Below are 21,869 nucleotides of genomic sequence, written 5' to 3' on the forward strand. Positions count from 1 at the left end.
ACTTTTCATGAGCGGGTGTCTGACACTATTTGAGCATCTCTTATCAGTAAGTCTACGTTTTAGTCATGAGTATTTTCAGTAAAAGTCATGGACAGGTCATGGGCAGTAAACAAAAATTCACAGCCTATTATATACTCTGACTAAATGTTGGAGGGAGGGGTGGCTTGGGAGGGCAGTCCTGGGGGGCACCGTGGGTGCTGGGGAGGCGCAGCCTGGAGGACACCACGGGTGCTCGGGGGCACAGGCACTGCGGGTACTGGAGGGGGAGGGGGTTGGCAGGGCTGGGACAGGTTCCCTACCCAGCTCTTGGGAAGCAGTTCCCCCAACTCCTAGCTTCACATGCTGCCTCAGCTCCACCCCACACCACAGTTCGGCAGCTCCCATTGGCTGGGAACAGTGGCCAATGGGAGCAGCGGGAGCGGTGTCTGCTGATGGAGGCAGCATGTGGAGCTAGGATCTGAGGGATGGAGTTGCTGTTGCCCTTCTGAGGAGCCCCCCCAAAGTAAGCACCACCCCAGACCCCAACCCTCAGCCCTGAGCCCCCCCAAAACTCCTGCTGCTGGGAGGTGGGGGCCCCCAAGACTGCTCAGGCAGCCCCCAGGCCACGCGCGCTGACCGCTGCAGAAGATACGGAGGTCACAGAAAGTCATGGAATCCATGACTTCCGTGACCTCTGTGACAAACATGGAGCCTTACTCATCAGCTATCCAGATGCATTCCCATAGCAGTCACTTTCTTATACTGTACAGTCATCTCCAAAACGTACTATTTGTCCCAATTATACATTTGTCCCAGAGTACTGTAATGAGATAACATTTCTTTCAACCATTCTGTGTTATTGCTGGTGACAGCAGATACCATATATCTACATGTAGAAGCTACCGCTTCTATTATAGTTAATTATTTGCTCCTGTAGTTTTTGTAGTAAAGTTATGGCTACTAAACAGGAATGATTATTAATCAAGGGTGGCTTGTAAATGAAGGTATATGGTATTCAGTTTTTGATTAATTCATCTCCTTTTCTTATGCAAGTCCTTGCAGCTGTCAAATTCGGCAAACAAAAATTTGAAAACCCAAGGAATACTTCAGTTTGATTTAGGCATTCATATTCCTCCTCAAAATTCAGCTTATTAAGGCAAACATTTCAAAAGCAGATAAATATCTAGGCTATTTAAAACCAATCCTTTAGAGGATCATCTATGCATTCGAGAATTTATACTTCCAACTCACTTCAGCACCATCTTTCTGCAAACTTACTCTTGAGAACGCAGTAATGGGTAAGTTACTGCAGGTGCATGCTACAAACAAGTAGAGACTTCAATGGAACTGGAAGCCAGAGAAGTCGCTGCTTGTCATAATCTGACATCAGGAAACAGCTTTCAAAGGTAACACAATAGTGAAGGAGCAGCTGGAGTGATCTTTATACACCTGTGGAAAGTCTCTCCCTCCTCAGGTCCCCATTGGTGGTCTAAAAATCAAAGCCTGGCTCTGAATACAGGCAAATGGGTATCTTCCTCTTTGCAAATAATACAATACCCATGATACAATAGCAATTCACTGATATTCTTTGGCAAGAGCAAAGTTATAACCAGAGCAGTCTGGTATACTGGGGGATACTTAAGTAATAATTTATTATTTTTAATAGAATTTTAAGCAAGGTTTTAAAGGAAATCCAATATTCAATTAAAATAACAAAATCTTATTCTGCATCTTGGGTGAAATCCTGAACTCACAAAAGTCAAAATTGACTTCAACGGAATCAAGATTTCATCTCCCTGCTTTACTGTGGTATTATATTAATCTTTCTCCACTCTTTTCTACTTCAGTTTTGTTTATATCAATCTATTTTACCTATTTCTGGCCTATCATATTAAAATGAAAACTCATTGTTCTATACACAGATTCTAGTCTATTGTACTGTTTAGCTCAGAATCTCCTGCACAAATATGGGTACACAAAAGAGACAAAAATAGAAATGTTCCACTGGAATGACCTAATTTTGATTATCCAGTGAAAAGCAGAACTATTATATAGACAAAACAGTAAATTATTATAACAGTCCATTTGGATTTAGCCACATCACTAGCAGAATATTTAATGGTAGCTAACCCACTATATCACCAGCTAGTATCATGAGAATAGTAATGCTCCATGCTTTGCATTTATGAAGCATCTCCCACTACAGGATCTCAAAGAACCTAACAAACATTACTGAATTAGTCCTCACAACATCTCTGTGAGATACTGTAGGTATTACTGACCTCTTTTTTAAAGATGGAGAAACTGAAATACACACAAACTTACGGCAACTTTTCCCAAAGTGGCCAGTGCTTTTAGTTGACAGCCCAAGAGCAGTGAAAGAAGGCCCCTCAGTCAAATCAAGAAACCAGCAAAAGTTAGGGTTGCCAGCCCTCTCAGATTGGCTAGGAGTCTCCCAGAATCGGCCTCAATCTCCCTGTGACTATTAAAGGCAATATGGGAGATTTTAATAGGCCAAAGTCTGGTTGGCAGCGCAGCAGGGCTAAGGCAGACTCCCTACCTGCCCTGGCTCCGGGTGGCTCCCAGAAGTGACCGGCAGGTCCCTGCACCCCCTAGGCACAGGGGCGGCCAACGGGTCTCTACGTGATGCCCCCGGCCCGAGCGCCAAATCCACAGCTCCCATTGTCCAGGAACCACGGCTAATGGGAGCTGCAGGGGCAGTGCTTTCAGGCAGGGGCAGAGCATTGAGCCACCTGGCTGCCCCTGAACGTACAAGCCAGACATGCCGGTCGCTTCTGGGAGCTGCCCGAGGTAAGTGCCGCCCAGCCAGAGCCCGCACCACAGAAGGCTGCAAATATTTTCAGCTGGCTACAGCTCTAGGGGTGTGATCACGTTAGAGTGGGTGATCTAACAGCATACTTTTCATCTCTAACGTCTATGATCCTTGCACAGTAAGACTGCACAATGATTGGGTATAATTGCCTGTATACTGTTATACTGTATAAATCACATCTTTCACATACTTGGGTGGGATTTATGTATTTTTGTCACAATTAATTGTGTTCTTGTGACTACTGTGCAACTTTATTACAAAGCATATTTTAAAAAATTAAAAATTAAAAAAGGAGATTTTTCTTCCAAGGAGAAAAGTTTATAATAAATAAAATTCATAATTACATTGATAAGCAAACAATCACCTACACCAAGGTCCCAAATCACTCAGCTAAGAGCTCCACTTTGGACATAAAACAGAATGCTCTTGGGCATCACTAGTGTCCCATTACCAGTCCTCTAAAGAATTTCATTTACTTATTTACTTTCACTATGAAATTATCAAATTCTTGGAGTTTGCCCTGTACATTCCCTCTCCTCAGTCTCTGCCCTACTCCTGAGCACCCAAGTACTTGGCCTAATTTGAATATCAATGTCAGAGCAAGCTTAAAAAAATATAATATAAACAAGCCAGAATGTGGCAGGAGTTTTGCCTTGTTTCTTAAAGGAGACAATAAAAATGAAAGAATGAGCTTATTCAGTCACTTTTCTACAAGAGCAGGCCGTATGTTTTCTTATAACAATATTTTACAGTTTTTCATAATTGAAGATACTAATGTCTCCTACAAAGAAAGTTGCACTGCCAGTTAGCATACAAAACCAAGGAAGCTTTGAACATAGCAAATTAGAGTAATCAGACTAGTTTGGCCAGAGTAACTAGGGGCTGAGGAAATACATCATGTTAATCCTGCAACAAGATTAGTGGCTTTTATTGAGGTTCTATAGGAGAAAGAGAGGAATCTTTCACTGACTTCAAGGGACTTTGGATGAGGCCATTAGAGACAATTGGACTAATCCATATATACAATTTATTCCTTTCATGGCATTGACCCAGATATATGTTGGCATATATGGATAGCATATAAGGATGGCATTTGACCCTTAGTTTGAAGACCTATTAGCAATTTTAAAAATCCGGTAAAACTCTTTAAAGCTGCCCTTTCTATGCTATGGAACACTGTATAACAATTCACCAAACTTAAACTCTGATGGATGTCAGAATTGCATCCTTTCCCATCCATTCCCTCTCTTCCCCCATTACAGCATCCGTCCCCTCCTCTGCCTTCTTCCACCTTCTCCTGGGTACTCCAATCCACTTTCCAATTTTAAAAATGCTGCTCTTTTATTTCAAGTAGCTGCTAGGCTGTTCTCTTCCCTCTAAGCACTGGCCATAATTCTTGAGAACATGCCAGTATCCCTACCTTGTGTCAGCATCAAGGAAGAGGAGGCAGCCAGCATCAACTTTAATTACTGAGAGCATTGCTTGAAATTGTGAAGTAGCTCTGTTAACATTAGTGTGCTAGGGCAAGAGGCCTGAAAACCTTTAAGCAATGAAAAATCAAGGCTCTGCATCTGTAACTTCCTGGAACTCTGCTATTTGCTAGAGGGAATCAGTGTGAAAACAACTGGAAATGTCTCAGACATTCAAAGCAAGTATTTGTCGCTGCAAATTTAGCTCTACAGATTTGTCTGTATGTCTCATATTGAATGCAAACTGAAAAAGCATAAAAAATGATAATGCCTGGAAGTAATAAACCATACGCAATACTTACCCACTTGTATTGGAAAATTGCTGTGATTTCCATTGAAAAAATATTTGCAAATGGTTCATCAGTCAAGCAACACACTAAACTGCTCACATTTTAAGTAGACTAGTTCTTTATTTCTAAGTATGCCATGCAAATAACTTAGGAGCCTAACTACAGCCCATTAGAGGGACTGTGGCACACCAGTAGGAGGGAAAAGAACTAATAATAATAAAAAAAGCTTGCATGGATTTTTGCCAATATACAGAGGGAATTTAAAAGAATTCCTTTATTTTTGCAAAATATTGAGGACCTCTGTCACTTAGGGCCTGAGCCAATGGTCCTGATCTGAAGAGGTGCTGAGCAACCACACTTCCAGATGAATTCAATGGAGCTGCAACTGCTCAGCACCTCTGAAATCTTGCCATAGGTTTCAACTGGAGCAGGAACAGCCCCTGGGGCCCATTCCTGCAGCCATTGTGGCTTTAATGGGAGTTTTGCCTGCGTAAGAACCCAAGAGCAATTGTCCCCTGTTAAATTGTTTGCTTATAACTTATTCCAGCATTGAAAGTGAACCTTTTGTTGATTGCAATGGTTGACTAACTGGCCAACTGGAAGGAACAAATACTGGATATGTCCCACGGAGCTATTCTAGTCTCATGAGATTTCCAGCCTATTTATGGAGACCAAAGAGGTTTGATCTGAACCTCTGAATTTCAGAAATTGGCTTTTACTACTTTTATACTCATTCTGCAGCTGAATTTGCAAATGAAGATGTGTGTGCAATATGCCATATGTATGGATCCAGGCGTAACACAATTGCAATTTCATCCAAACCAAACATTTATGCACTAAGGCCCCAATTTTGCAATTCATCCTGCATGGGCGCATCTCTTGTCCTGCACAGAACCCCAGTGAGATATATTTAGTGATGGGGCTGAGTATGGATTCAATGGGTGACTGATGCACAGTGAACTGCAGGATTAAGGCCTTAGTTACTCTGGTGTATATTTTAATAGAAAGGAAATTCAAGCTCTTTGAATTGCTCTGTGGTATGATAAAGATGTTGCAGGGAAGGGATACCTAATATTAAATCTGGATAAAGGCTTTGATAACCCAAGATAATGGTGGGAGGCACAGTACAAAAGATGTCTAGAGATAGGATACAGGCTCTGTAACACCTCTGCTAGATTATTGTGAAGCTGCAGTGATGGAAGGGAGCTACACATCCTACCTCTAGACTAAAGGTAAAGCACCAGATTGTTCTTGCTACAGTGAAGGGAACAAGAATACATTTTTGAAAAGTGCTTCTGTGACTTGGGAGGCTAAATCCCATTTTCAAAAATGATTTTGGTATTTAGAAACCTACATCCCATTGAAATTCAATGAGACTAGGGCTCTGTCTGAAGTGCCTGAGTCTCTTTCAAAATTGGGTTTTAAGTATCTAAGTCACTAGGGTGCTTTTGAAAATTTTACCTCATGTCTCAATTGTAGGCAATCATCATCGTTAGGGCTGTCAAGCGATTAAAAAAATTAATCGTGCAATTAATCGCACAATTAAACAATAATAGAATACCATTTATTTAAATATTTTAGATGTTTTCTACATTTTCAAATATATTGATTTCAATTATAACATATAATGCAAAGCATACAGTGCTCACTTTATTTTTTCATTACAAATATTTGCACTGTAAAAAACAAAAGAAATAGTATTTTTCAATTCACCTAATACAAGTAGTGCAATCTCTTTATCATAAAAGTTGAACTTACAAATGTAGAATTATGTACAAAAAATAACTCCATTCAAAAATAAAATGATGTAAAACTTTAGAGCCTACAAGTCCACTCAGTCCTATTTCTTGTTCAGCCAATCACTCAAACAAGTTTGTTTACATTTGCAAGAGATAATGCTGCCCACTTCTTTGTTACAATGTCACCTGAAAGTGAGCACAGGTGTTTTCATGGCCCTGTTGTAGCTGGCATCGCAAGATATTTACATGCCAGATGCGCTAAAGATTCATATGTCCCTGGATGCTTCAAAAACCATTCCAGAGGATATGCGTCCATGCTGATAGGTTCTGCTAAAAAAACGATCCAAAGCAGTGCAGACGAACGCATGTTCATTTTCATCATCTGAGTCAGAAGGTTGATCTTTTTGGTGGTTCGAGTTCTGTAGTTTCCACATCCAAGTCTCTTTTAAGACTTCTGACCTCATCCCTTTCAGATTTTGGAAGGCACTTCAGATTCCTAAACTTTGGGTCGAGTGCTGTAGCTATCTTTAGAAATCTCTCATTGGTACCTTCTTTGCATTTTGTCAAATCTGCAGTGACAGTGTTCTTAAAATGAACATATGCTGAATCATCATCTGAGACTACTATAACATGAAATATATGGCAGAATGTGGGTAAAATGGAGCTAGAGACATACAATTCTCCCCCAAGGAGTTCACTCACAAATTTAATTAACACATTATTTTTTTAACAAGCTTCATCAGCATGGAAGCATGTCCTCTGGAATGGTGGCCGAAGCATGAAGGGGCATATGAATGTTTAGCATATCTGGCACATAAATACCTTGCAATGCTGTCTACAAAAGTCCTGTGTGAACACCTGTTCTTTCTGGTGACATTGTAAATAAGAAGTGGGCAGTATTATCTCCTGTAAATGTAAATAAACTTGTTTGTCTTAGCAATTGGCTGAATGAGAAGTAGGATTGAGTGGACTTGTAGGCTTTAAAGTTTTGTTTTTGAGTGCAGTTATGTAACAAAAAAAATCTAAATTTGTAAGTTGCACTTTCATGATAAAAAGATTGTACTAAGGTAAATTGAAAAATACTAGTTCTTTTGTTTATCATTTTTACAGTGCAAATATTTGTAATAAAAAATAATATAAAGTGAGCAGTGTACACTTTGTATTCTGTGTTGTAATTGAAATCAATATATTTGAAAATGTAGAAAAACATCCAAAATGTTTAATAAATTTCAATTGGAATTCTACTGTTTAAGAATGCAATTAAAACTGTGATTAATTGTGATTAATTTTTGAGTTAATCACGTGAGTTAATTGACAGCCCTAATCATTATATAAAAGATAACTCTCATTTTGGGCCCAATCCTGCAGCTTTCTTATCCCACTGACTTGAGTGGAACTATTTGCATAAATCAAGGATGCAAGACAGAGCCCTTCAGATGTAAGTTTACCTCCTCATCTTCTTATACACAGAATTTCATGTCAATTTAAGTTATTTACATCCGTTAAAGATATTGGACATTCAGTTGTCACTCATCCTATGCTAGAGGACATATTACAATGCTGTCCTTAAAATGTACATTCCTATAAAAATTCTTGTATGAATAATATTACTTAACTGCCTGTTCATTGTACCACAGTATATGTATATATTTGGCACCAACACACATGAAGCTCCCTAGCCCTTCAGACAACCTGCTCCCAAATATCTGGAAAAACGAGATGGACCTTGCACAATGTCCAAGTAGGTTCACAAATTTATGGACATCAGAAATGCCAATCATGAATCTGACGTTATGTTTTCAAGTACACTTAGAACTTACTATCTTATATAAGTAAAATAATTGGAATTCACAGGTTTGCAAATGCTATGGGGTCTGATACTGCAAGCCTGTCACATGCAGAACTCCCATTTAAGACTGGCCCCTGTAAATCTTTATGCACATAAGTAACTTTACACACATGAACAATCCCACTGAGTTTAGTGGGACAACTCGTGCATAAATGCGTGCAGAACTGGATCCTAAGTCAATAAGAGCTCAGCACATGGAGGAATTGTAGGATGGTACCATATGTTGGTATTTTTACAGACATTTTTCTGCAAAGCTGACTGCACTTAAATCTACAGTACATTTAGCCACAGAAGAAAGGTTACCTTTTCAAAGAAGAGGCCCCAAAACTTCATTTTTTTACATGAAAATTTGGATTCCATAGAATACAACAAAATCTGTGAAAGTAATAATAATACTTAATACTTAGCACTTCACAGTGCTTTACAATTTCAAACTGCTGAACAAACATTTCATTATTCTTCACAATATCACTATGAGGGAAGTGGGAAGTGAGCAAAATAATTTTTTAAACTCATCATTTTTCACAGAATCTGTCCATATGTGGAATCTAGTGAAAAAAATATGAAGATCTGCATTTGACAAGACCATAAGGCACTGGCTTTTGCTGACCCATGTAAGCGTCATCTTAGAAAGAGCTAAACTAACTTATCAGTTATTTCCTGCCACCTTCTAGAGACACAGCTGTATGGAATTGAAGGATGAATACCGTGTAGTTAGTAGGCCAAATAGAGCCTGGAAGTAACACTTCAAACTCCACTGACATCACTGGAATTGCAACTCATTATTCTAGGGCTGAGTTTGGGAAACTCACCAGTTCACCGGGAAACTCAGTAAGAAAGGACGGCAAAATCAATATGTTAGTCAAATTCAAAGACCCATATGAATTTGTCCACTATTCTCTATGTACAGATGAAATCCTCGTTCCATTAAAATCAAGGGCAAACTTCCATTGAGTTCAGTGGAGCCAGGAATTCACCCTAAATGCTTACTGAGAAAGAATCTCAGCTACTTTATTCAAATATCCAATTATAATAAAAACACAGGATCAGCTTTAGCTAGGGTTGAATATTATCAAATTGCAATTTGATTGGTACAAGTACATTAGAAGCCTCAACAAATCATGCAGTACAAGAAAGTAACACTCAACAAACTAGATATTTACATGGTACAACTCCAAGCAAGCATTGTTTGACATTTACAAGGCCAAATCATTTAGCAATGGCTATCAGTTTTAATCAATTTTAAAATTTCTGTCAGATGCCATTTCAAGCCTAATGGGTAGCAGATTTGCTTAATGTGGAATTGAGTTAATGGGAGGTTGCTGTAGTTGATAGACATTTATGCAAATTCCCCCCAGATACATGATAATGTGACAACAGAAAATGGCCATTTTGGGCAAAGAACTTAAAGGTATCATTGACTGATTGATTCTCAAAGTGTTCCTATTTCACTATTTTAATGTGATTTAAGAAAACGTGGACCATGATAATTTTTCAGATTCTCTATTTTTTTTACATCATTCAACCAATGATGTTCCCTAGTCCTACAATCTATGTCTAGTTGAATAACCAGTCCCAGTGGTATTTATGATGTCAAGTTAAAGACACACATTTTTCTTCTTTTTTCCCCTTACGTTAAATAAATCTAAAGATTTAACCTCATTCTGTTGGACTGGGAGAGTTATGACGGAAATGGAAAGGACAGGACAGGAGTTATTAGAGAGTTGCTGAAAAGGAGGAAAACTGAGGATGGTGGCTAATTGAGGGTTACAGAAGGTGAGGATCCAGCTGGAAGACTATCAGAAAATAGTTTGATTTTTCTGAGTTGAGGCAGAATGTTCAGTAGTGAAATCCTGACTCTTCTGAAGTAAATGGGAAGTAAATTGGCATTTCTGAACCTCGTCCTGGCAGCGCTCCTCTGTGTGACTTCAGAAATATGGGAGCCTGATGTAAGAGAAAATAAAATGCAGGTTCACTTAAACTACTTCCATGTCAGTTCACTGTGTAAGCATGATCTACCATTTGCACCTCTATTGTATATTACAATAATGTACCTTTCACAGCGCATAAGTGCTTTCATAAAGCTCTTCTGGCCTTATATATAGTGGATATCATTTAGAGGCTGGCATTTGCCAACAGTTATAATGCAATGGTATCTGAAATATATATCACAAGTCTCCCCTATACTTAGACACCTACAAATGTTGACTTTTTAAATGGTAATAGGTACCTAATATATTTTATTTTTCCAATGCAGTTTATAAATATGCTGTATTCATACCTCTTAACTAAGCTCAGTGAATGGGCAACATGACAGCAGATGAAATTTTGTGTTAATAAATGCAAAGTAATGCCTGTTGCATGGAAAAATCTGAATTACTCATACATCTAACTGGGTTGTAAAGTCACTCTAATCATCTCAGGAAAAGGATGTGGCATCCTGCTCAATGAAGACCTCTGCTCAATATAGAGCTGTAGTCAAAAAGCTAACAAAATGCTAGACTACATAAGAAATGGGACGGAGAAAAAATATGGAAAATATTATGAAGATGTTATATAAATCAATGGTTCATCCTCCTCTGGAATACTACATGCAATACTGGTCACCCCATCTCAAATAGCTTTTCAGATTAGAAGGGGTTCAGAGATGAGCATGAAAAAATTACTAGGGCATAGGAAAGCTCTCCTCTGAAGAAAAATGGAAAAGATAAGGATTGGCAAGGAAATGATTAAGAAGAGACGCAATAAAAGTATACAAAAATAATGAATGGTATTGAGAGAGTGATTAAAGAACTTCTATTCTCACTGTCTCATAACACAAAACCAAAGGGACACTTAATAAAATGGAAAGGCAGCAAATTGAAAATTGATAAAAGAAAATATTCTTTCACAGACTGTGGAACTCATTGCCTCAGGATGTTGCTGAAGTCAGAGCTTAGCAAGATTCAAAGAGAAATTTCACATTTATATGAATAGCAAGAACATCCACAGCAATAACAGTAAGAACTACAACAAGAAGTTTTAAACGGGATATAAAGCTCATGCTTCAGAGCTTAAGCCAATCTCTAAATATTAAGGGCTATGTGGAAACTTCCCTAGAGGCCAGATTATACCACCCCTGCCTATTGCAGGGTTTCTTGTACCTGCTTCTGAAGTGTCTATCACTGTCTTATGCCAGATATAGGATACTGGAGTACATGGACCACAGCTCTGAGCCAATATGGCAAATTCGTATGTTTGAGCTGCACTCAGCAACAACATAGAGCCTCTTAACTTCAGCAAGAGCAGATGCTCCTTGAACAGCTGAGAAGAGATGATAAAAGATAGGCACAGGGGTGGAGCTGGCATTGCAATGGAGGTAACCAGGTGGCTGCAAGCACACACATGGTCTGGGTTTCTGGTTGGTGCTCTCACAATCCCTCACCAAATCCAAGTCCTGAAAAGGAGGAACTAACTGAACTTTTCCCAGCCTCATTAAGCCTTAAATCCCCAATGGACATTGAGAATTAAAAGACAACATCTGAGATGGTCTGGTTAGGGCAGCAGAGCAGAACTCAGGATACCTACAGACATTTTATATAGGTTTGGACATGACACTTAATCTCTCTGTACCTCAGTTCCCCACCTGTAAAATGACTGAAGTAATCCTATTTAGTTTGTAAACTCTTCAGAGAAAGAATAAGGGACTCTCTCTTACCGTATGGTATATAAGGCCCCACACAATGAGGTTCCAATCTAATTTGGGGCCATAGGTGTTACTGTGACACAAATAATAAATTAAAATATAGCTTTATCATAAAAAGACAGTAACTATCCAATCAAAAGAATGGGAACAAGTACATAGCGTCTAATAAAATATGACAACTGAGCAGTTCATGAGGGGACACAGCTAAAATTAAACCATTCAGCATTCTTAGCCCTGCCTCGGATATGGCTGTATAGTGGAACAAATCAGTGCCTCATTTGAATGCTGTATTATGTAGACATTCTGACAAGATATTGTCTAATATAAGGGTTAGTGAGAAAAGACTGGATAATAGCCCAGAATACCAATATCTATTCTTCCAAACACACTTCAAACTCTGATGAAATCAGTATTGGCCCTTGAATATGCAGCAACAGCACAGCAGCCTAGATAAACACAACACTACAGTGCTGAATATGAGTAAAAGAAAGTTGGAGTGTAATTGCTATGATTTTCCTTTGTTATTTGAAACTTTTCATTTGGATGGAGTTTGAGTGTTAGGAAAATGGCAAGAGAAACTGCCATTCAATCCTAGTTCTTTTACATATGAAAATATCAACACAGCTGGTGAATTGTCTTTTTAAGCACTTTGATCTGCTTTGGTAGAGAATTCCACCATGGACATTTGCTACAAACTAATAGAACTTGTTACCTTTAATGGCTCTTAAATATGCCAGCACATCAAAACAATGGTCCCTCATGGTTGACAACAGGAACTGCTTTAATGCCTGGACGTTCTAAGGCAAGTTTTATATGTTGTATATACTGTTCATAGAAAAGTATATTCTGAGAAACTGTCTATTTGTCTGTAACTTCTTTGTGTGCCTAAGCAAAGAGTGTTCTAATAAAATTAGTTTCTTTATTTAAAGATTGTCTTTATCAGCCAATGACTATTCTCTGTGCAAATACTGAGATTCCAAAATGGCCCCCGAAAGAAGAAAATAGAGATGCCTTAACCAGAACAAAGAAACTTTATACCTTCTAATAACCATCATTGACCGCGGCAGTAAACTTTAAATGAGAAGGGAAGTGTCTATCTCTGATCTTGCATAGGCCTTTTCAAGGTTTCCAGTTGTCCCTTGCGATGGTTAAAGTTACACACCGAGACTTTCACTTAGGAATCTCAATAAAATCACTTAAGATTTCTCAATACAAAGCCCTCCAAAACTGGCAGATCCCTTTGATCCATGGGAAACTAGGGCCACTCTGGCTCCTGGCTCCATTTGCTCCCAGGGATCCAGGGCTGTACTAACTTTTTTGAGTAACTTTTGGTACTGAGTGTGAGCCACCCCTGTCCTTCCCCATTTCTGCCCTGCCTTCCCCAGCTCCATTCTCTTCTCTGTCTACCTGGCCTCTGGGCATGTGGAGAGATTTAGGGTGGCTGTACTCACATCCTACATACTGTTGTGATAATCTCTGTACAAAATATTCCCTGTTTGGTATCATTTGAAAACTAATAACTCACTGATTATTAATATTCATGTGTCATGTATGCACATAGTTAGTGTGTATTAAGAGTTATGGATATATGCTGGGGTTATCACTAAAATGTATTTAACCAGGCATGACAAGGGCAGATGATAAACTGATCTGCCCTGGCAAAGAAATGAGTTTACTTTTCTGACCAACTCAGTCATCAGGCAGACAATGAAGGCACATTTACATATAAACAGTAAATATGGGCATCAAACTAACAAGAGGAGTGGGGGAGATTGCAGGAAATAGAACAATTTGCATTTTAGAAGGTACCAGCAGGGGAAGAAAGAGCATGGAGCTTCCTCCACCACTAGACTTCACCTCACATTCCTCACAGTTTGAATAAACTTTATTTGGAAAGGTGACCCTCAGAAGAGTCCATTTCAGAGGTTTACTGATTGATAAACACAAGGGGGCTAAACCTCAAGTGATAAGCAACTGAACCAAAGAACTCAAGGATCTCAATGTGGAGGAGGTTGGAATTACTTGGATGTGTGCCACCAGTAGAAACAAAAAACCTAGATTATATATATATATAAAAGTTACCACAGGGATAATTACTCCAGCCAAGACAGGCTGGGCATTTTAGAACTCACTATTTAAATTTAAGCATAAGAGAGAAATAAAAATTATGAAATGCATAAACCAGTCCAAAAACTAAAACAACACACTTTGGAAGAAGTATCAAGTAATAACAACAATAATACAAATATGGGTTGGCAGGTGAGTGTAAAAGACAGAGAGTGTGTGTAACAGAGAGAGACACACAGGGTGTGTGTGTGTGTATGTGTGTGTGAGTGTGTGTGTGTGTGTGTGTGTGTGTGTGAGAGAGAGAGAGAGAGAGAGAGAGGCGCTGCCCCTGTAAGTATGCTGCCCTTTGTAGATTGGCACTCAGCAGTCTGAAACCTGCTTGTGCAGACACAGCAACAGCTGATAGCAAGCTCCCTCCATCCTGAGCCCTGTTATGTCCCTCCCTCCCACTCTGTGGAGATGGGGTACAGGAGCAGGGGCACACCCTGACATCAGCGCTCTCCCCATCCCCCTGCTCTGCACACAAAAGTAGAAAGCTGAAAGCTTACAAGGAATGGAAGATGGGAGGGATCAGCAAGAAAAGCTACCTCTTGGAGGTCAGAAAGTGAAGGGGGAAAGTGAGAAATGCCAAAAGCCAAGTAGAGTTGACTCTTGCACAGGAAACTAAAACCAATAGTAAAAGGTTCAATAGCCATATAAATAAAAAGAAAACAAGGAATAAAGAAGTGGGACTGCTAAACACTGAGGATGGGGTGGAGATTAAAGATAATCTAGGCATGGCCCAACACCTAAACAAATACTTTGCCTCAGTTTTTAATAAAGCTAATGAAGAATGTAGGGGCAGCGTGGCTAATGGCAATGAAGAAATGGAAGTAGAAATTACCACATCTGAAATGGAAGTCAAACTCAAACATATTAATGAGACCAAAGCAGGGGGCCCAGATAATTTCCATCCAAGAATATTAAAGGAATTGGAATGTGAAATTGCAAGACCAATAGCTAAGATTTTTAATGAATCCATAAACTCAGGGGTCGTACCCTATGACTGAAGAATTGCTAATACAGCACCTATTTTTAAGAAAGGGAAAAAAAGTGATCCAGGAAATGACAGGCCTGTAAGTTTGACCTCAATTGTATACAAGGTATTGGGACAAATTTTGAAAGAGAAGGTAGTTAAGGACATAAAGGTAAACGGTAATTGGGATAAAATACAAGATGGTTTTACAAAAGATAGATCATGCCAGACCAACCTGATCTCTTTCTTTGAGAAGATAACTGATATTTTAGACAAAGGAAATGCAGTAGATCTAATCTACCTGGATTTCAGTAAGGCATCTGATACCATTCCACGTGGGATATTATTAATTAAATTGGAGAAGATAGGGATTAACATGAAAACTGAAAGGTGGATAAGGAACTGGTTAAAGGGGAGAGTACAGTGGGTCATACTGAAAGGTGAACTGTCAGGCTAGAGGGAGGTTACCAGTGGAGTTCCTCAGGAATCGGTCTTGGGACCAATCTTATTTAACATTTTTATTAATTACCTTGCCACAAAAAGTGGGAGTGTGCTAATAAAATTTGTGGATGACACAAAGTTGGGAGAACTGGAAATACCATACAAAAACATCTAGACAGCCTTAAAAATTGGAGTAATAGAACTGGGATGAAATTTAATAGTGCAAGGTCATGCATTTAGGGATTAACTACAAGAATTTTTGCTACAAGCTGGGGACTTATCAGTTGGAAGTGATGGAGGAGGAAAAAGACCAGGGTGTACTGATTGATCACAGTATGACTATGAGCTGCCAATGTGATGTGGCTATGAAAAAGGCTAATGCATACCTAGGATTTCCAATAGAGATGAGAAAGTATTAGCACCATTATAAAAAGCACTGGTGAGATGTCATCAGGAATACTGTGTGAAATTTAGTTTCCCATGTTTAAGAAAAATAGATTCAAACCAGAACAGATGCAGAGAAGGGCTACTAGGATGATCAGAGGAATGGAAACCCTACATTACAAGAGGATACTCAAAAAGCTTGGCACATTTAGATAAATCAAATGAAAGCTGAGGGGAGATATGACTGCTCTCTATAAATACATCAGAGGGATAAATACCAGAGAAAAGTTATTTAAGTTAAGTGTCAGTGTTGACACAAGAACAAATGGCTATAAACTGGCCATAAACAAGTTTAGGCTTCACATTAGATGAAGTTTTCTAACACTCAGATGAGTGACTTTCTGGAACAGACTTCCAAGGGGAGTGGTGGGGGCAAAAACCTAACTGGCTTCACGACTGAGCTAGCATATTGATTATTAGTGCTGTTATATTTTAACCTTATGTTTGTAGAGCTGTAGAAAGTGATACTGTTTTAACAAATTTGGAACTAATGCCCAGGCTGGTTTACATGTCTGTAAGGAGTAGAGCATGACTAGACAGCTGCATAAACAGGCTGAACACAGGGTCAGCTGAGCCTGTGCATTGGTTGACTTGGGACTAAAGGTAAGCAGAGGAGAATAGCATCTGCTCCTGAAACTGTAGAGCTACTCAGGAATTTTCAGGAGCAACTGCTTGCTACAGCCAGGGCTGGCTCCAGGCACCAGCTTATCAAGCAGGTGCTTGGGGCGGCCACTCCGGAGCGGGGTGGCATTTTCAGGTATTTGGCGGCAATGCGGGGGAGGGTCCCTCACTCCCGCTCGGAGCGAAGGTCCTCCCGCTGAATTGCCGCATATCGCGATCGCGGCTTTTTTTTTTTTTTTGGCTGCTTGGGGTGGCAAAACCCCTGGAGCCAGCCCTGGCTACAACCTCTAACAGCTCTAGCACGTACAATGAATTTTCTCTCACACTCAAGCCACCAGAACTGAAGAGCTTTCTTTAGCCTTAATGAGTTCCTACAGAGACCAGGGAGAGACTCTACAATGGGAAAAATTCCTTTTCAAATATGCTACCATGGTAGGCAGGTGAAAAATACCCTTCTCTCCACTACCTTCATACTGAGATTTTTTAACCAGTGTCGCTATCTCTTTTCTACTCGGCTGACAGCTCTATTCTGGGTGTGTGGGAGATAATGCAAGTTTTCAGTGCCTCTCTTAATTTTCACTGGGACCTAGTGCACCTATGTGGCAAGCAAGGAGGACCGTCATAGACTCAGCCCACGGGAAGGTGTGGCTGTGTATGTGCTACATAACCATCTCCAAAGTGCTGAACCATCGCCTTGAGAGTGTATGGTCTAATTCTGCCATTGTCTGATTACTGATGAAGACAAAGTTACTTTTGGCAGTAATGAACTGCACAAAGGAAAGGGAACTGTGTGTAAAACTTTCAGTTTAAAAGTCTCTGAGATAGCAAATTAACTCGGAACTGAAGTGTCTGAGCATCTGTATAAGGGCTTGGCTAGAGTTGGGAAATTCGACCTGGTAATAATTATGCTGATTTAATTACACTGGTGTAAACCCCTAATGGAGACACACTGCACCAGTGTCAACTGTGACTGGTACTTTGTGAGATTTCCCATGGTCACACTGGGGCTTGCACTGGCATAGCTAGATCAGTTCAAAAATTCCAGCATCGATAGGGTCTAAGACTCACTATGGAAGAGCAGCAAGTGGAGGAAAGGACACCGAGAGCAAATCAGAATAATTATTTTGTTTTTAAGGAATAAAATAAGAAACCCCAGCATATTAGCTGTCTGTAATGAGAGTAAATTTAAAACATACAATATGTCTTTGTAAGAGGTAACATTACATTGAAAGTACTTGTGCGTCTCTAGCAAGCTGGCCAGGTAAGAGGGCAAAAATGGTTTGTACCAAAAACCAACTTTACTTCTTGACAAATGAATAAATAAAACCACTGTCTATTCAACAGTAGAAATGGGTGAATAATTCATTATAAATAATTTATTTTATGAATACTAGCTCTTTTCCTGTTTGAGAATTGACTGCGAGATGATGTGGTGCTAAAGCAGAGAAGAATAGCACTTGCCTCACTGTTTTCATTTTCTAAATGAATTATTTAGAATTATGAGCTGCCTCATAATTATTGGTCTATAGACACTGGTAAGCAGTTAGTTTGCCAGGCTATTTAATCAGTTTTCATTGGATATTTAGGTCACATGGCATGGTTCTGTTCCCTGGTTGGATGGGTAACACTTAGAATCAGATTTCAGATAAGAATATATGCAATTTCAAGTTCAAAATTTGTTTTCCAAAAATATTCTCCAATATTTGATTAAAATTCTCTGTGTTTATGGCCATTCCTGCCAGTAAATGCTCCACTAAAATATTTGCAGGTGGGGAAAAGAAAGGGTACAAAGTAGCTACACCTCTGCCCTGATATAACGCTGTCCTCGGGAGCCAAAAAATCTTACCATGCTATAGGTGAAACCACGTTATATTGAACTTGCTTTGATCCGCCAGAGCGCACAGCCCTGCCCCCTGGAATGCTGCTTTACCATGTTATTTCCGAATTTGTGTTATATTGGGTCATGTTATATTGGGGTAGAGGTGTATATTTAAAAATATGAATACTTGTTCATAGAAATATTTTTCTTTTTATAATTTGCACAGGTGTTAAATACAAAACATAGATATGTAAAGAAATATTGGGACAACTTCTATTTAAGAGGCAGCAGATACATTTTAAGCGGGACTGTCATGCCTAAATATAAAAGCATAATTTTATATCTTTTTCAGCATAAGGAGGGAGGATGGTCCTTGGGACTTGTGAGTCCTGGCTTCAATTCCCTGCCTTGCCACAGACTTCCTGTGTGACAGTAGGCAAGTCACTTAGACACTTTGTGCCTCAGTTTCCATAAGTCAAATGAGAATAATAGCATTTCCCTCCCTGACGGGGCTATTGTTAAGATAAATACATTAAAGATTGTGAGGTACTCAGATCCTAATGGGGGGCCATATAAGTACCTAAGATCCATTTTTTCTTCGTGTGTTTACTAATTACAAATGCACATATTGCTCCTGCAATCTGGGGAGGAGGGGGAGGCTTCTGAGTCCCATTGACTCCCATTACATTCCATGATGATCTAATGGTCTGTCATCAGGAACCATTGGGAAGAGGGATGGTCTAGTGGATAGGATACTGGACTGGGATACAGGAGTGTTGAGTTTTTAATTCACACTTTCTGTGACACCTTAGGCAAGTCTGGGAGTTATGAGGGTAAAAACATTTAATAACTGAGAGATGCTCAGTGATGAGGGTTGTATAAGTACCTAGCGAGACAGATCAAATTGAAGGATCAGGGTTTAAATGTTTATTTCAGAAAAAGTTGTATCCATCCTAACTTTCTTTCCTATTAATACTGCCTTAAGCCATAATGTTCAATTTGTGCGATTAAAACCCTTTTTACAGCAATTCTTCATATGAATAGAGTCAAATACAAGACACTGCCCACTGAGTGGTAAAAACGTGTAAAACACAAATATCTTTATTGCTACAAATGGGAATAAAAAACCAACTGTCCCAATACATTTTTGATAATGGTTATCTTTTCCCTATTTATTCCAGTATGAAAATCACCCATTAAAACTTTTTTGAAATGCAACCCTCACCTCCAAACTTTTCTTTTACAATTTGGTCCCTTTAAATATAACACGTTTTCCTTATTTCTCTCAGACTAGCATTTCTTTGTGGTGTCCAAAGTCAATAGTCACTTTGCAGGCCAAAATGAGACAAGGCCCCTGCCCTAGGACTTTACAGTTTAAATACAGTTCTAGCATAAAGCATAGTTTCACAGAATGCTACTCTCTACGGGCCTAATCCTACATTAATAATAATATTAATAAAACTGTGTATTTAGAGATCACACATCATCACAGATCTCAACATATTGCACTGCGGCAGGCAAGTTTTAATAACTTAAGTTTTGCAGATCCAGAGATTTAAAGTGACTTGTTCAAGGTCACGCAGCATGTCAGATTTTATGACTCCCACTCCCAGGCCCTTCCTTGTTGACCACGTTGCCTCTCATGGATGTTCCCAATGGAAACAATGGGGATTTGGGTATGGGAGGAATGCTGGATCAAACTGGATAGTAGATTTCATAATAACGAAAGCTCTTTCCATACTGTGATCTCCATTAAACAAACAACAATGTAGAAACCTCTGAAATATTACCCTAGAGAATAAAGTGGGTTAAAAAGCTTTGGTAAGCCTTTTTAAAAGAATCCAATAAGCTTTTGGCTGTATAAACTGATGAGCTGTTTTGCAGAATCAATACTATGCCAGAGTTGATCTCGGTCCTGTCCCGTGATAGATTATCTCGCTTTATGCAGGGGATTATTAATAATTCTATTTGGCACTTACACAGTGCTTTGAAATTTGTGAAATACTTTACAAACATTAGTTAATCCTGACACTATCCCTGAAAGCTAGGCAGGTAATATTATCCAAATTTTAGAAACAAGAGAATAGAGGCAGAGAGATTAAGTGATTTGCCCTAGACTACAGGCAAATCGGTGTCAAAACCAGGACTTCTTGGGTCAGCGTTCTATGCTCAGATCAAAAGCCCACACCTATGGGATCGGAGTGCATCAAAGACATCATGTCTTTTCTCTCTATTGCAGGCTGTTTCTAAAATCACTTTAATATTAGAAAACAGGGGCCCTATTCTCTGCCAACAGGAGACTTCCACTAATTTCAATTAGAATTACCCATATCCTGCTGGGGACAATAGGTGCCTACATTTCTCCTATACCAACTGTTGTTTGGGTTAGAGTACGAGTGATAAAAGCAAGTTTCCCTTTTAGGATCTGATCTGGTTCCTGCTGATTTCAATGAGCACAGGACCAAACTCCACATCAGAGACATCTTATTCTGGTTCACATAATAATGAATTGGAAATAATGGAATAAATTCTATGTATCCTCCACCCCCAATCATGCATACTGAGCCTTTACATAAAATTGCCATGAGGATGCCTCTTGTCTATTACATATCTTGGTGATCTGTCAGTTAAGGAAGCAGAATCCCTGATTTCTTCTGCAGAAGTAAGGTGGGAGGATGCACAACAGGTCCATGAGGGAAGAATTAATTGGAAACTTAAATTGAAACTCAAAGAACTTCCTACCCCTACATAGGTTATTTCCTATATGGGAAGAATGGGGACCTCAGATTCGTTGGACTTGGAATCCAAGAGAACAATACTGTGGTGCTGCACCCCATATTCTTCATAAAAATGTTGTAATATGAATATGGCATAACTAAGATATGTTTTATGTGAGATGGGACATGTGAGGTATCATTGGAAAGGTTATGATTTACTGAATGTGATTATTCACTTTGTATGCATGTATCCATTCTGTATCTGAAGTTAGGAATATTGACTATGTAACATTTACAACTGTGTGTGCACTTAGGGAATGCCTACTAGACAGTAGGCAATCAGCCTGAATGAGCCATTAGGAAAGACAATAGAATGGGTCTTTGAAGATGCTGATCTCTCATCTTCCTGGAGTTCCTTCCTGTGGACGTTACAAATAAACCTTGTCTCATGGTGGCGTTAACACTAAAAGGTCACGTGATAATGTCACCTGGTAGGGAGTACCACTTTGGACACCGCTGGTATTTTTTCCATTGGAAATAAAGGATTCCTGCCTTATGTACATCCTATTTAAGGCTGGAAAGTGGGTCAATCAGGGCTCTTCTCCATTGCCTCTCCACACAAGAAGGAAGACTGCTGAAAGCACCAGAAGAAACAAAAGAACTAAGCTGGGGAAAGCCAAGGGCTGAGTCCAGGCTGAGACAGGGTCTAGCCTGTGAAGAGAAATAAAAGGAATGCTAGGCTGCAGAAACTCTGCAACCTGCCTAAAACAACATTTAGGGTGAGAAATTACTATTTGTAACCCGTTTCTGTAGTGAATTAAGCTTAGGTTGCGTGTTTTGTTTTATTTGCTCAGTAATCTACTTTATTTTGTTTGCTATCCCTTATAATCACTGAAAAGTT

At 39.3% G+C, this 21,869-nt stretch overlaps 1 protein-coding gene across 1 annotated transcript in view; it reads right to left on the minus strand.

Moving 5' to 3' along the window:
- Positions 1-21,869, minus strand: part of DLGAP2 (DLG associated protein 2) — a 405,020-nt gene that overhangs the window by 111,340 nt on the left and 271,811 nt on the right. The gene's annotated exons all lie outside the window — the stretch shown is intronic.

The sequence above is a fragment of the Mauremys reevesii genome, linkage group 3 (genome assembly GCF_016161935.1).
Source record: "Mauremys reevesii isolate NIE-2019 linkage group 3, ASM1616193v1, whole genome shotgun sequence".
NCBI lineage: Eukaryota > Metazoa > Chordata > Testudines > Geoemydidae > Mauremys > Mauremys reevesii.